We start from the raw sequence: 14,616 nt of genomic DNA, 5'->3' as shown, positions 1-14,616 counted from the left end.
TTGTTACCATCATCGTGTTTACTGTGAAAGGGCTTCCTGTCTAGTTGTTTGTGTCAGCAGCATTGTCTAAATGAAACAGGAGTTGCAACAGAAGGGGTAGTCCTAGTCTTTTGGGGTCACAGATCACTTTGTGAGTCTGAAGAAATTTATAGACCCTCTCAAAAAAAAAAAATGCACAAGACAAATACAAGCCCAGCATTTTTCATGAGACATTTTTCCTGAAGTCCACCCAGAGATCCCAGTTAACAGTTTCTGATCTGGAAGGCTATGTGCTCGTTTGTCACTGTGCTGCTCCTCATTCACAGCCATGGAGGGTGTAATGTTTCTGCAGGATGTTTGTATTTAAGGGTTGTTAGGCAACTTGGCAACGCTATACCTGTTTCATTGATACTATGTGCTGTTTGCATTTATTTCCCATATTTGAGATATGTATTCACACATGAGAACTGGCCTGGCCATTTTGATGAGATGTACCTGCTGATTTGCACATAAACTCAAGCCATTGCCTGCATCTAGAGGATAGACTGCAGAGGCTTTCTTGGCCCAAAACATCAGACTAGTAGGAATTTTATTGTGAGTTATAGACTGAAAAAGGGGATAAACTTAGCTTCAGCAGGGTTTAATCTTCTCAATTCAGGTAAATGTAAATCTCTACTTTTCATTTTAAACATTTTTGAAATTTCAGTCTTTAAAAAATGCTTTTTTTTTCCCTTTCAAGTTTCAAGGTATGGGTTTGGGAGAAGGCAGATTACAAACACTTTAACTCCTCGACCTCAGACTTGCTTATGAGCCTCTCTTTGGAACATTTCCAGTGAACCGTGGAGCCAGCAGCCGTAGGCATGATGATCGCTGGTGCCGATGGCCCCTCCACTCCCTGCCTGGCTTTTGAGGCCCTACAGAAAGAAAGGAATCAAATCCTTTCATAAGGAAGGCCCCAGAATCCTTTCTCCTGCTGTAGCTATGCTGCCAGTGTCCTCTGTAGATGGAAATGGAACTTGGATTTTGGGTGCCAGAACTGAATTCATCACAGATAAGATTAGTTGATATAAAGCTCTTTCTGATGAGCAGTTTTTCCTTCAGAGTTTTTCATTTTTGCTGTTTCTAAATTATACAAAGTAATAGACACTCGTTACAAAGGGAGGATCATAACACTCCATACCTGGTTTTGAATTCCACCTCTATCACTTATTAGATGCAGCCCTGGGCAAAATACGCACCCTCTCTGAGCCTTGATTTTCTCATTGAATGGGAGATCTAATTGTTTTACCTCATAATATTACTGTAGGGATTGAGGGAGATTGGTATAAATATGCTTTTCTGAGAGTCTGGTGTGTATTTGTTTTTTTTCAGTGAATTATTTGTTGAGTACCTACTAAGAACCAGTCACTGTTCTAGTTGATCTGGAACCAGTCGAGCAAAACAGAGAGTGTCTCCGCTCTCATGATGCTCACATTCTAATCAGAGGAGGCGCAAGAACACAAGATCACTTCAGTTATTAAGAAATTAGAACCCAGGGGTAGCATGAGAGTCACAGGAAGGACCCCTTTGCATCGGATGGCCAGCAGAACCCTCCCTGAAGAGCTCAATGCTTTGTGACCACCCAGGTCCCAAGTTTTCTAGGACTCCTACTTTTAAACACACTGCCCCTCCAAGTGTATAGGTCTCACTGTTGAGTTTGGAAAATCTGACCACATATTCTCTTGTTCATTAATGGGCTTCCCATTTAGAGAGTGAGTTCCTGGGGCAGGAGCCATGTCACAGGACCTTTTGAAGGTCTCTGGGCCAATGTGGACGACACTTCTCTTGAACACTCACCCAGTTGGGCTGACATGAAAGCCTCATAGTGGGAGGTGGGGGGTGATTAGTTTCCGGCCAGAGCCCATTTTGCTCCACTGCTGCTTTGAACATTCTGGTTTCTAAGGTGCTGGAAGTAATTTCTCTCAGTGAGAGTGTGGCACACTGTCATCTTCTGATTCTCTGCATGCAGTTCTTCAATGGCTTGTTGAGGCTGCGTGGAAGCACAGAGGCCGGGGCAGTTCCAGCTCACACACTGGCATTTGAACTGCAGAGCAGTAAGCCCTACACCTGACATAACTGCATTGCCTTCTTGGGGTACGGTACAGATTTTTAAATGACCATTTCAGCCCGCTGGGCTGGGCAACGGTGACCCAAACTGATGACTCAGGAAGCCACTAAGCAGAAAGGCAGGCTGCATCTACTCACCTGTCATGTCCATAGTTGACCTACTTTTGTTTGACCTTGATTTGCTCAGTGCAGTTAAAGATGCTGTTGTGAGTGTCCTTCTGCTACCTGATTTAAATAAAGCCCAACATGTGACAGCTCAGGGTCTTAAATGCACACACTACTTAGGCAGATGGACAGATGGGTGAGTGGTTAGCCTTTCACTTACCTCTGAATTGTAATTCTATCACAAGGAAAGGGCTTAATTTCAGGAACACGGAGTAATTATTTGAGACTAGATACAATGCCAAAGCAGCAGGCCTTGATTCCTTGCTACAGGGCAGCTTAATCAGGAAATGGCCTAGATGGCCGCCTTTCAAGTAGGTCCTTGCAGTAGCTTGGCAACAGGCACAGGGTCATAATTGGAAGAATTTGGCTCTGAGTGTCTGTGGGTGTTTACAGTGCACTATAGGGCAGGGCTTCTCTTATTTATAGAATATTTTGAGCAACAAGCAGCAGAAGGCTGAAAAGCCACTAAAATCTCGATTTATTTTTAACAAATTCCATTTTTCTCCTCATCCCAGAAGGAGAACTGAGTTATTAAAAAACAGTTAAAAAATACATCATTGCAGAGCATGCCATATCTAATTATGGGGTTGCCAGCATCGGCCTGCAGCCACATTTTAAGGGCTTCGTAAATCAACCATCCATTCAATCTGTGAACTTATATGACTCCTGTTCTCCATTTAGATGTAGAGCGAAATTATTGGCAAGTGGGTGCCGATCAGAAAAAGTTCTTCCTGCCTAATTTAGGAGATGGGAGGGATAAATATAGAATAGTATACTTATGTTCTCAAAAGGAGATAAAATCATTCTTCATTGTCCATTATACTTAGCTGCACAAACATCCATCCCATTGCACTAAATATCCACTTTAGGGTTTTCACACATTGCAATGGCAGTTCTGTGCTACTCAAAGGCGCAGTATTGTGATATCTTGCTGAGCCTAACCCTGAGTGATTGTTGCTCACATAGTCATGAAGAGACATAAACCCAGTGCTTTTTTGCCTGTGTTGTCATAGTCTACTAGAGCTACAAGATGGGCCTTCAGAGAGACACTAGTTTTAAGTACGTCTCATTGTAGGTGGGGAAGCGGAGGCCTAGGCAAGGGAGTGACTTGCCTAGGGTCCCATTAAGAGTCATGGCAGAGGTGGGCTGGGGTGGCAGTCTCTGTGCTTCTCTTGGCAATGCCCTGCTCTGCTCGCTGGAGCTACTGTATTAAACAGATCTTATTTCTACCCTTCGGGGGTTCACAGTCTTAGAAGACACAGACACGAAGATGGCCAAACAATCACCCCATGCATAAGCAGACCAAGTTATGTGTGTATAACAGATTCGTTGAGTGGCGGAGAAAATGAGAGTGGGGAATTTTGGAATCTATTTGGATAGCAAAGCAAAGGTAACATCAGTTGCTTTCTGACCCACTTGGGAAAAGCTTGTAGATGCTATAAAGTTTTCTAATGGAAAAAGGTGCAGTACGTTTGCCACGTGGTAGTGGGAAGGTAAGCATGATGCAATGGTGGGTGGCAGGAGGCAGTGAAGGTAAGTATTGCAACTTTGGAGGAGCCCTGGGAATGGACTGTTGAGGTGATTTCATAGGAATACCAAAGGGAGCATAGGACTGGGAGCATAGGACTGGGCCACAGGCCAGAGACAGGCAACCCCGAGTTCCCTGGAGTGCTCTGCCCTTTTCTGGGAAAGCAAGTGGGTGGCATGAGTGCTGTGTTCCCAATGCTCTGGCCCCACCCCTGATAGGAGAATAATAACTGGTCATGGTGGGTTTGAGTTTTTTCTGACCCTCTGTGTCTTTGAGTAGCGTTCTGGTAGCTAATATCAATGGACTGGTGCCGGCCTGTGTGGTGAGCCTGTATCTTTCTTGCCCTGGTCTACATGTCAGGCACAGTGCCTGAGCCAGAGTGGGCTTTGGGGAGTTTCTTCTCTTTCTGAGGCTGGGAGGGGCAGAGGGACGAAGGGAAACCTTTGCTAGGGAGGGCAAACTGTGAAAGCCTCTGGAGAAGTCGGCTGTTGGGATGCCAAAGGCCAGGGCTTTTAGAGGATGTGAAGAGGCCAGGCGGGGTTGGTCTGGGCCTAAACTAAGGCTGTAGTGGCCAGCATGGAGAGGAACAAGTGAGGGGGAATGATTATGGGTGAGGAAGATATACTAGGGTTTGGCTACAGACAGACAACCAACCAGAGAGTAAAAGACAGTGACATGCTGGGACATGAACCACCTACTACAGAGAAGGTCAGAGGTGGGGAGGGAGGAATTGGGGCTGTGGGCAGATCCAGCAGCTGGGATCCAAAGTTGGAGCCCTTGGGTTATTGAATCCATTCTTTCTGAGAAGAGATGGTTCATCTTCCTGCCTACAGAGTTCCTAGCCGGACTGGACAGTGGTTCTCAAACATGGTGCCAGGTGTTGCCAGATAGGAAACAATTAGTGTGTCCACAGAATGTCCCCAAGGTCACCGACACGTATTTGTTTTTCCTAATCTTTTGATACCTACAGCCACTTACCCGCTTTTGAGTTCTCAGAGTTGAGAATATATAAATTAGCAGTAACAATTACACAGGAAATAGTTGGAAAATGGCTGATGAACTTTAGTTTGGAAATTTCATTTTTTTCTTGGATCTGGATTATAATTTCAATACAAGCTAGCAATTTTTCTTGTTGATAAAACAGTTTCTAGTTTTAAAATTGTTTCTGTAGTTAATAGAGGTAACACTATTTCATGATGTAGGCGGCCCCAGCTCTGAATGAATTTTCACAAAGCAGATTCCCCTCTTTCTCTCTATTACTTCTTGCTCTTGGACATTTCACTATGTTCCAGCAACTTTTCCTGTGTGTGACTCGGCCAGGAGACTGACTTGGGTAAGATCCAGGTCAAGAGGTTGTGTGGGTGGGTTGGAGGCAAAGAGGTGCTGAAGAACACTAAAACCTTTGCCTGAGAGGAGGCTGAGAAGTAGCCTGTGAACTGGAATGACCCCAGGCTTCCTGTCACGGTCACAGCCCATGGAGTTGGCAGACTTGATCACTCTATATTGTGTGCCCCCAGATAATAATGGCATTAGTCATCGATACTGTCTTTTTTTTTTTTTTTATTTGAGAGAGAGAGTCTCAGTCTGTCGCCCAGGCTGGAGTGCAGTGGTGTGATCTCAGCTCATTGCAACCTCCGCCTGCTGGGTTCAAGTGATTCTCCTCCCTCAGTCTCCCGAGTATCTGGGATTACAGGCACATGTCACCACACCCAGCTAATTTTTGGATTTTTAGTAGAGATGGGTTTTCGCCATGTTGGCTAGGCTGGTCTCGAATTCCTGACCTCAGGTGATCCGCCTGCCTTGGCCTCCCAAAGTGCTTGAATACAGGCGTGAGCCACCGCGCCCAGCCAATACTCTTTAAATCGTCCAAAGTAAGAAAATGTTAATAGCTTGTCACAGCCCTGTCATTTTACACATTCCCTGAATTATTGTCTGGTACCAGGAGGTGTTCTAGAAACACTTTTGGTTCTTTGAGCCATTACCTGTCATTCCTGTCCCCACTGCCACCACCAGATGTGGTTCTGAGAGTATTAAGTAAAAGTTTTGAAGGTTGTGTAAAGACTGGTGCAAAGTCCATCCTCCTTCCTTCAGGCTGATCAGCCACACCCTGGCTATCAACATTTATTTACTTATTTTCAAAGTGACAGAATGGTCCAGTGGGCAGGGGCCTAAGGGGTCACTTCCTCTAGCCACCCACCAGTGCAGGAGGATCCCATCTGTGCAGTGGCTGCCTGTGACAGGCAGTCCGCTAGCCCCACTCGGACATCTCCGCACCAGACATCCTGCTCCTGCTTTATGGACATCTTTGGCTCTTAAAAATCCTCCTTTATTCTGACCCCAGATCTGCCTTTTGGCAGTGTTTCCTTAGTGACCTAGTTCTGCTGTTTGTAGCAACACCGAACAAAGGTCCGTAGGCATGGCACAATTTCACTTTAGAAGTTTCAAGGTAGTGCTCATGGACCCACGTCCTTTCCCTCTCCACCCGCTCTATCTCCCTCCACGAGGTTTATGTTCTCCAGTGCCTTCAGCCATTCTTTCTATGGCATGGCAGTCAGTATTAATCCCAGTAAAGGTGACATGTATCCAGAGAGTGCTTGCCATGGGCCAGGCACTGTTCTAAGCTCCGTACATGAATTGTCTTATTTATGACTCAAAATCACCGTGTGAGGTAAGCCCTCTCATCATCCTCGTTTTACCAGTGAGGCAACTAAGGAACAAGGGCTCACATCTTGTCCAGAGCCACACAATCAAGCAGCAGAGCAGAGATTTGGGGCTGGGCATTGTGACTCCAGAGCCCATGCTCTTAGTTGTGGTGCCAGAATATCTTACAGCCTTTCCTGCATAATGCTAAAAATAAGCCTATGGTGCACTGGACTTGGGCTGGTCCTGCTTTAACTTAATTTGGAAGAAATCATTTGACAGGAGCCTTAGCTGAACCATTTTCTACGAAACCTTCAGAATTTGTTTTGACAGAACAGACTGCAGGGCAGAGGCATCTGCCCTATCCCCAACAAATGGGTTCATCCTGTAGCTCTGCCAGGCCCTACAGGGTTCATGAAATGGTGACTTTAGATCGAGGTGACAAATACAGGGCTCTTGATGTTTTCTTTTCGTGAACATGGTGCCTGAGCAATAGGTTTCTTGTTTAAAGTGCTTAGTCATGGTTTTATGGCCAGAAAGTAGGAGAGAGGTACCTAAGAATTGTAAAACTGGGTCACCTCTTCAAGTGCCTAATCCAATATTCAGTCTCAGAGAACAACTCCAGCAGTTATGGGGGTGGAAGGATGTGATGACCACCTACCCTCCAAAACTGGGATGTAGGTGCCAAATACACATTCTCCTGAAATGATCCCTGGTGCCTCTAGCCAGGCTCTTCCAGGAGTCTAGAGAAAGATGGCCCATGACTTCATCCAGAGTCTTTGCTTCCCGTGCTCTGGGATGCCTGGGCTTTTCTGGCCAGAGCCATATACTGACAGGACCAGAAGGGCTGAGATGCTGGGATTGAACCATCTTTCTCTTTGTGAGTTGCTTTTCAGATAGCACGCATTCCCGTCACTATTTTCCAGAGACTTAAGCAGCAAAGTGAGGGACCCTGGGGCGTCGACTCAGAGACCTGGAGTGGAGCAGCTTGAAGCAATGTAAAAAGCACTGGGTAAAATCTGGTTCTGCCAAAAATAGGGCTATGAGAGTTACTTCACCTCCCTGAAAGGTAATGTCTTTATCTGAAAAATGGGGATGATAATAGTACTAACCCAGAAGATTGACAGGAGGATTAGATGAGATTCTGCATGGACATAACAGTGCTTGGCACAATTGTCTAGCAGTGAAGAAAGATAAATATGAGAATAATAACTTCCTTCTTCCTCCGCTATCTATTCCTTCTCTTATTCTAGTCCAGTCTGCCATTGGGTTTTCTCTGTTGTTTTGGGTAAATAGGTAACCTCTCTGCCTCTTTTTGTCTGTAGAAATGCTACCAGTTCTGAGTGGGTACGTCGCGCCCCCTATAGGACATCATGGGAATGTGTGTGGGTGATCTGGCTGTCACAGCGACCCAGACGAGGCTTTATTGGGGGAAGAAGGGAAGGCAGGGGTGCTAGATATAATGCTTGGGGAACAAAAGATTGCCCAACACCAGCACAGTTGCCTAATGCTCAGTGCATTCATGTAGGCAAAACCCTGCTTAAAATTATCCGAGCCTGGAATCTGACTCCAATTAACACATAATAAACACAAATAATTTTTGCATGTTTTTAGTATATACTGAATTTTCTAGGAACACAGCTACCAAGTATGTAAGATTTGCCTATTTGTTATGAATAGGTGCAAGCATTTCATATGTCTTTCATGATGTTTTCTGGTGTAGCAGTGCCTCAATACTTGCATATTGATTTACATATTGTCTTAGTGTTTTTTTTTTTTTTTTTTTCGAGACGGAGTCTTGCTCTGTAGCCAGGGCTGGAGTGCAGTGGCCGGATCTCAGCTCACTGCAAGCTCCGCCTCCTGGGTTTACGCCATTCTCCTGCCTCAGCCTCCAGAGTAGCTGGGACTACAGGCGCCCGCCACCTCGCCCGGCTAGTTTTTTGTATTTTTAGTAGAGATGGGGTTTCACCATGTTAGCCAGGATGGTCTCGATCTCCTGACCTCGTGATCCGCCCGTCTCGACCTCCCAAAGTGCTGGGATTACAGGCTTGAGCCACCGCGCCTGGCCTGTCTTAGTTTTAACTATATTTCCTTTCTTCTTTGTATTACAGTTAGGGCATTATATTGATTATTTTTGGAATTGTAAGTGTTGTAAGGTTATATTGTTTACAGATTTCAAGAGAGCTAAGGACATATTTAAAATATTTTTATTGCGTCTTTGAAAATATGAGAGAGCAAGAGAGAGAGTGTGCACATGCACACACATGCTTACAAATTAGCTAGAAAAATTCTAAGACAGACTTTAAATAAAAAGAAATGGTTTCATATCTCTTAGAAATGTCCTTTTACATAAGGATATGTAGTAGAAGTCCAAATTTTTAACTGCATTCATTGTCAGAGAAATGAGGTGTTTTGATGTTTCCCCTGTCCCTTTTAGAAAATATATAATCCTAAAAGAGCCTGAAACAGTTTCCATTGTCATATTTTTTCATTTTTGCCATCTCTATTTTTTTCACTCCTCCCACCTGTGCATATATATATTTAAGAAGTCCCCATATAGACTTTTAAAGAAAGAAAAGCCAGCCAGGCTCCCCACTCTTTACTAAGTTTGTTTTGATTGTTTTGTGGCCTCTACCTGCACCTCAGTCTGAGTCAGACTGACTCCGGGAGCTGTGGGCAGGTCCAGGGGAAAGTCAAGGAGGTAATGAGGCTTCTCGTGGGGGTAACTTGTAGGCCAAGTTGGGTGGGTGTAGTCAGTCTACCAGAAGCATCCTGCTCAAGCCTGGGCCTCTACCTGCCCTGAAACCTGAGGGCTCTTCAGTTGGACCACAAAGGTCTGACATCCAGGAGGGTCCCCAGGAGAGAGCAACTGTCACTAGGGAACATGCTGCCCAGCACTGACTGTACTGAGCAGCAATGTTGTGCGCCTGTTGGGTTGATGCCATGGATAGCCAGGCGTTCAGAACTGAACACAACACCTAAAAGGCAAACATGAACTGTGAATGTGCCAGTGTCAGATGCTGCCTTGGTGGTCATGTGTGGGCTGGCAGTAAGCTTTTGGTCCCTTAACACTCACTGTGTTGGAAATTTCCCAAGGCTTTCATCTAGGGTAGCTGGTGTGTGATTTCCCTGTCCTTTGTTATTCCTAACTGGAAACTAGTTGAAGTCTTTTCTATGATGTTGATATAGTTACAGAAAATCTGAATACTTACCACTAAGTTTTACAGTTCTGCTTAGTTCAAAAGTAACACAACCTCATAAGAGAAAGTTTGAAACAGGTAGAGAAATTGAAAGATGAAAATCACTACCCATTGTCTCAGCCCACGAAGACAGCTACCATCAGCATTTCTGTTTACTTCCTTTCAGTCCTTTCTGTGTTTATGAAATTTTATTATATAAATAATTCATGTCCAATATAGAAAAAGATGGAAAATTGAGAATTATAATGTTAAAACAAAAATGACCCATCTCACCAGTTGGAGATGTCTTAATATTCTGGTGAATTTTTTCTTGTCTTTTTTCTATAGACACATAAGATGATTGGGAAATATTGTGTATATAAGTTTGAATCCTTTTTCACCAATGTATATCAATGTATATCAGTTCACTAAGATTATTAAATGAAATAATCATTTATTAATTAAATAAAAATTTATTAAATGTATATCAATTTTTATCTGTTGATATATTAACAGATACCAGTGCATGTCTATTAAAAGAGTACTATGTAAGAGATGATATTCTTAAACATAAAATTTAATTTAGACATGAAATTACTTTGTCAAAAGGTATATCAGTTTATATTCAGATATACAGTGTACTGACCTGCCCATTGACCACATCTTCACTAATACTGGTATTATCTTTAAAATAGAATCTTCGCTAATATGAGCAGTGAAAGTGGCATATTATCTATTAAATTTTGACTGTTATGAGATGGAGCATGTTTTTGTATACTTACTGGTCTTTGTGTTTCATCTTTTGTGGTTTCCTATTCATATTCTTTGCTTAGTTTTCCACTGAAGTATTTGCTTTTTTATTGATTTATAGGAAATTTTGTTTTGTTTTGTTTTGTTTTAACTCAGAAAAGGTAGTATTGCTTCAGTTGTCACAGAGCTTTGGAGTCAGACAGACCTGAGTTTGAATCCTGGCTTTCCTACTTGTGAACGGAGGAATTTCAGGCGATTTATCTGACCCGTCTCAGAATTAATTAGTTCTTCTTTGAGGACTAAACAAAACAACACTGACTAGCATGAAAAAAAAGCCTGGTGTGTGGTTTCTGCCACTAGTTTTTGTGTTGTTATTTTTGTTGTGATTCCTGCACTATTTTCTCAGAAAAATGACCTTGAGCTCTACGACTCATGCCTGTTCAGAACCACAGAAACATGATACTCACTATATCCAAAGCTCAGAAAAATGAAACTGAAATCACTGAAGTTTGTGGGTTTTTTTTTTTTTTAATTCTTCTTGCCAAAAGAAGACAAATGAAGGGAAAAAAACAAGCTGATTTCGTTTTCATTAAGAGGAACTTGGGTTATTTCTGGGATCAGGCAGGATACATTCAGACCAACATGTTAGATCTAGGGCTCGGAAGATCCTGAGACTCGTTATAGATTACATCATCTTCCTCCAAGTGCGCTTGCCAGGCAAATGGACAAGTGCATTTTAGAAAGGTTTTCAGTTGTTCACGTTTAAACAAAAAGGATCTCCTGGCTTTTAGTTAACCCATTGAACAGATGTGCCATTCCGCCAGCGCACTGGTTATTCACGTCCTTGGTACTGATTTTTGACATCTTTGCACTGTAGGTGGGGGAGGGATGGGTATGAGCCTGCCCTGCTCTCTTTCTCCTACTTGGGACAGAGCTGTTGCTTTTATTTGCTGAGTCACTGAAGCAACAGAGCATGTGCAGAGTTCCAGCCCGGAGTTGGGCATATCTGGGTTCCAGTCCCTGCTCTGGCCCTTCTCAGCTGTGTGATCTTGGACTAGTTGCCTTACCTCTCTAAGCCTCAGTCATCTTCTACATGATGTCGATGCCTCCCCCAAAAGGTCGTTATGAGGACCGAAGGAGACATGTCGAGGCAGGAACCATCCTAGGCACGTGTTTGATGCTCAGTAAATGGGACGTGGTCAGTGTTCAGAGGGGCGGGGGTGGCCGGTGACTGCTCTATTTCACCTCCACTCACAGCAGCAGGGCCTATGGTGTCACCTAGACATCTCATAGGCATCCCACGCTGAACATGTCCCAAACCAGCAGCTCCTCCCTGGATAGGTGGATGGCGTCCAGGGCCCTCTTCCTCCAGCTGTCACATGGGGCATGTACCTGGAAAGTGGCTTTGCCCCCTTGGCTGGGGGCCTTTGTGCAGTTCATGGACTGGGAGTCACCCCCATGTCTAGACCGTCAGGAAACCCATTGGCTATTCCTTTAGAGCATACCAAGAATCAACTTCTCAGAACATACCAAGAGTTGACTTTTTTCACCCCGCCATGGCCACTCAGACTGACTCCTCTTACACCTCACATCCCATTGATCAGCACAGCCCCTGGAAATATGTCTAGAATCCAGCTGCTTCTCATCACCCCCACGCCTAATACTGAGGGCTGAGTCACAGCATCTCTTCCCTGGACTGTTGTAGCTGTCTCCTAACTCAGCTTTCTGCCCTGCCTTTACACACACACACAGGGTGTCTTCTCACCACTGCAGCCGGACGTAAAAGCTAAGAGGGATCATGTCACTCCCCATTTTACTCAGAGTCAAGGCCAAGATCCTTACTGGGGTCTTCAGGCCCCCAGGCCTGGCCCTCTGACTGCACCCCCACCTTCCTCAGCTGTCTCCTCTCCCTAGTCCCCACAAGTCACTGGTCCCCTAGCACTGGGCAGCTCCCTGCGGCCCTGTTCACCAGCTGTCCTCTGCATGGAACACCTCTGTCGCCTCTCACCTCCTCCTGTCCAGCCTCCTTGGGGCCTTCCTGACTGCCTCCCTCCCGTGGTCTGCCTCCTCCCCATCTCTGACTTTCCTCCTGAGCACTCACTGCCACCCAGCACCCGACTTACTTGTTTGGTTTTCTTGCCTTCCTCACCAGGAGGTGTGCCAGATGAGGACAAGGATTTTTGTGTCCCTACCCCCATCCCCAGCACTGCCGTGGAGAACAGTGCCTGGCACTTGGATGCCCTTAGTACATATTTGTTGAGAGATTAATGAGTGGTCGTGGGCCAGCGCACCAACAGTGTCTTCGTTGTTACCAAATTGTCCCGATTTAAAATTTGGCTACTACGTGCAGTTTGTGGTGGAAATTTACTCAAATTACCAATTCTTTCACCGAAGAAATTACCTGGTATATGTGAGTTCTCAATAAACTGTGTTGGATTGCCTCAAGGTTTTGGGGCAGTGGTAGCCATCCGAGGCCTCCTTGCCAGTCAGCCAAACCCTGTGCTGGGTGGGACATAACAGATGCCCCCAGCATCCTTAGCCGATGCTACTGTGTCACCCCAGAATCCGTGGGGCAGCCTATTGTCAAAACCCACTTCTCCTGCCTTTCTGGTACCTGGGGGAGAACCCTCAGCCTCTTCTTCTGCTGCCACTTGCTTCCTCTTCTGTCAGGAAGGTCCCATACCTGGCCGGCCTGCTCTGGAGACATGCCCGCTGCCCAGCCCTGCCAGGAGGCTCTGCTGTTGTGCAGGCTTCCCGCCCCACACATCCCTTCCTGCCTGTCCTGGGGTCCCACCACCCTGCTTTGTAGTTGGCCTTGCTCTTTACTGTGGTAAAAGGTGTAGGCCGTTCCATCTAAGATCCTATAATATTCCCTTTCTCTGCTGTTGAATGTTCTTCCCATTCTCCCAACATTCTCGAAGAAGGCGTGTGGTTTTCTTCTTTGCGTCTCAGTCCGCCCTGAGCCCAGCCCCTGCCGCCTGGCCCTGCCTGTCTTGTTGGCAAACCCTAAGCCCTAGCCAGAAACACAAGCACCTTTCAAGTGCTCCATCCTAACTCCACCCTCCCTCACACCGGCCTCTCTCCCTTTGCCACCAAATAACAGCAGTGCATTCTTTTGTTTCCTTTAGAACAAGATGCAGATGTTTTCCAGAATTTTCTTCAACTTCAGGCAGTAAGTTGGTTGGTGAAAGGAGTGTTCCTCCCCTGAGTCTGTAGAACCAGGCTCTCTCCTCTTATTCTGTAGCAATTAAAGACAAGGACAGGCAGGAAAACAATGAAAAGAAATAGGAGCCAGGTGGATGCGCCTTCACTTAGCTGGTCCTTGAGCATGACTCATTGATACTTCTTGCTTCCATCAGGGATTGTACCCTGTGCCCTCTTTGAACGCAGGGGCGTGTTGAGACCAAGGGTTGGGAAGAGAGCTTTGGCCTCACCAGCCTGGTCCCCAGAGTGGAAGTGGCAGGACTGGAGGGGTGTGGCAGACAGAGAGTGCATATTGCCCCCGGCCTTGCCCCCAGATGTGGAGTGCTAGGTGCCGGGGTGCAGAGGGGAACAAGGCCTGGACCCTGCCTGGGGAGAGGAAGCACCTGGGAGTTCTCTTTGTGGCTTCAGATCCCATGTTGTCCTCCAGGTAACGCAGACCATCTCTGGGGTCTAGGCTGTGGGAAAACTCTTGCAAAAAATTCCTGGTTCTGGGACAGGCCATGGGCTAAATGCATAGGGTCTGCATGAGGGGCATAGGACAGTGCCAGGCCAGTGAGCATGCACTAGGCAAAGGAAGTGGCCAGAGACCACTCATAAGAAAAAGTGGGACATGAACCTCAGAGCCTGGGCTGCTTTTAAAGGAGCCAAGAGGCTGGGAAATAAGCTCTTTCTGGTGAGGAAATCAGCAGGAGGAGAGGAGGGTCACACAGGAGGGGACTCTTAATCCTGAATGGCTTTGCAGAGCACGGTTCCCCTTGTGTGCCCCATGGAACCCTTGGCTGTTAGACGTAAGGTGATAAATGCTGTGTGGATGCATACACTTGGGACTCAGACTCCACTGCCCTTAGACCTTCACCCTCCATGGGCCCATCTTTAAAGGTCCAAGAAGCCTTGCAGAAGAAACACCTAACTATTGAACCCAGCATTCCCTATACATATTTGGCCCCTGATTTTTCCCCCCAGATAACATCATTACAATCCTGTGGGATTAGTGTTCCATGGCAGAACTTTGGGAAGTACTTTTTGAAGAATTTGTAAATCCCTGCACCCTCTGGACTGCGCCCA

General features: G+C 45.7%; 1 protein-coding gene across 33 annotated transcripts in view; it reads left to right on the top strand.

The window, feature by feature from the left end:
- ARNTL (aryl hydrocarbon receptor nuclear translocator like) overlaps positions 1 to 14,616 on the top strand; it is a 109,533-nt gene that overhangs the window by 50,434 nt on the left and 44,483 nt on the right. The gene's annotated exons all lie outside the window — the stretch shown is intronic.

The sequence above is a fragment of the Theropithecus gelada genome, chromosome 14 (assembly GCF_003255815.1).
Source record: "Theropithecus gelada isolate Dixy chromosome 14, Tgel_1.0, whole genome shotgun sequence".
Classification (NCBI taxonomy): Eukaryota; Metazoa; Chordata; class Mammalia; order Primates; family Cercopithecidae; genus Theropithecus; species Theropithecus gelada.
The sequence above is the reverse complement of the archived record's forward strand: the minus strand, read 5'-3'. Positions and strand labels throughout refer to the sequence as shown.